Source organism: Ixodes scapularis, unplaced genomic scaffold (genome assembly GCF_016920785.2).
Source record: "Ixodes scapularis isolate PalLabHiFi unplaced genomic scaffold, ASM1692078v2 PGA_scaffold0__279_contigs__length_252992795, whole genome shotgun sequence".
NCBI classification, from domain to species: domain Eukaryota; kingdom Metazoa; phylum Arthropoda; class Arachnida; order Ixodida; family Ixodidae; genus Ixodes; species Ixodes scapularis.
In genome coordinates this window covers 147,900,180-147,902,084 of record NW_024609835.1, presented here as the reverse complement: position 1 = coordinate 147,902,084, position 1,905 = coordinate 147,900,180, and the positions used below count along the sequence as shown (strand labels likewise).

General features: G+C 45.3%; 1 pseudogene; it reads right to left on the bottom strand.

Annotated features, from left to right (window-relative positions):
- Positions 1-517: 517 nt before the first annotated feature.
- Positions 518-1,574, bottom strand: LOC115320449 (annotated as a pseudogene).
- Between the last annotated feature and the right edge of the window lie 331 nt (positions 1,575-1,905).

The following is a 1,905-nucleotide window of genomic DNA, read 5'->3' as shown; positions in this document are numbered from 1 at the left end:
TGATGACGATGACGATGTGAATGCCGGTGACGTCATCAGTGATGATGACCATGACGATGTGGATGCCGGTGACGTCATCAGTGATGATGACGATGTGGATGCCGGTGACGTCATCAGTGATGATGACGTCATCACTGATGATGACGATGACGATGTGGATGCCGGTGATGTCATCAGTGACGATGACGTCATCGGGGGTCACGCGACATCGGCGGGGGTCACGTGACCTCGAGGAGGGGTCACGTGACCTCAGGGGAGTCACGTGACTTCGGGGGGTCACGTCACCTCGGGGGTTCACGTGCCCCCCACGAGGTCACGTGACCCCGGTGGGGAGCTCGCGCGGTGCATTATGGGACATTTCCCATGATGCACCGCGCGGTTACGCCGACGGCGACGGCGACGCCGCTCAAGCCGGAAACGGGCCCCTAAGAGCTGCGCTCTAAAATGAAGACGAGTGAAGTGTTTTTCCTCAAATACGAAACCGTTTTAGTTCCTTTTCCAACGGTAATGATTTTCATTACATTAACAAGGTGTCGACATTACCACTCTGCTTTTCGAGTGTTCTGCAAAAGCAAAAGTGAAAATAAAAAGGTAGTTTATAGCACGTGTATACTGTTCGTCGCAAGTCATGCCACGCCTGTCGCATTTCAATCGGAGACATGTCCTGAAAAAAGATGGCTCTCTTCTGATCACAAGCGGATGTCAGCTTCCAGTAGTGAATTCCTGCTTGATGCACCAGCAGAACTCCGACACGCTCCGCCACAATCCCTGTCAAGTAGGCATCGTCACTCCTGACGGTTGCGACGTGCCCAGTTCCTTTGTATAAGCTGCTCAGTGCAGCGCTGCCTAAACACGTCATTGGCCCAGCTATGTAATCGGGTGCTACAGGTCTCGAAAGTCCTTTTCTGAATATGAATTTTTGTTACTAGGATCTCTTTCGATTTTTAGCTTATTCACTAAGATTCCGTAAATTACGTTTTGTGGTTAGAGAACTATAGCTTTGAAGAAGTTGGGTATGTTCAAAACGCCATCGTCATCTGTCCTGATGAGGAACGTTATGTGAGTACAGTACTGTATTGTCCAGTGCATCATCATGACAATTTTGACACTCATGTTATGGTATGTGTCTTGGAAATCTCCTTGTATCATGTCAGCGTGTTCTGATGATTCAGAAAGAGGGACAGATTGAACCTTTGAGTCTTGAGGTTGTCCCAAAAGAAATGCAATCCGAACACCAGAAAACTGCCTCAACTCACCTCCCAGGTTTCACGAATTACCCGGCGGTGATCAAAGTGATTGGTTGCTAAAGCGACCAAGAAAAGGTAGTCTAAGGAACTTAAATTTGTTCGGCAAAGGTTGGCCGGATTCATGGTATAATTGGGAGGCTCATTGTAGATTCGGATATTAGGCAACTCATCCTCAGTGACCGGTGTTTCTTCTGACCAACGCACAGGTGAGCCGTATTCTTGAAGAAATGATAAATAATCATAGCCCATGTAAGTTACCACAATTGCCAGAACTAGGATTGCGATGGCGTTCGTTATTTGGGAATGACGCTGACGCAGACTAGGCATTCTTATGGAAATCTGAAAATTGAAAAAAAGAAACACTGGATACAAACTGCCATTAACTTCCAAATAATAACGTAAAATAACTAGTTTACCAACAACATATATTGAGAATGTATACGTAACTCTCCTCAGACCATGTTATTGGTAATTTTAATTAAGTGTGAAAATATGCTGATTCAGACAGGAATCAAATGTCTTAGTTACGATCATCCAACAGAAATATTTAAAATGTTCACATAGCCAGACGATCTGTCGCCCGAATCCCGATAGCTTATGTTATAGACATACCGCACCAGAAAAGCGGGAATATATAAAAAAAAAAAACTTTTTTTTT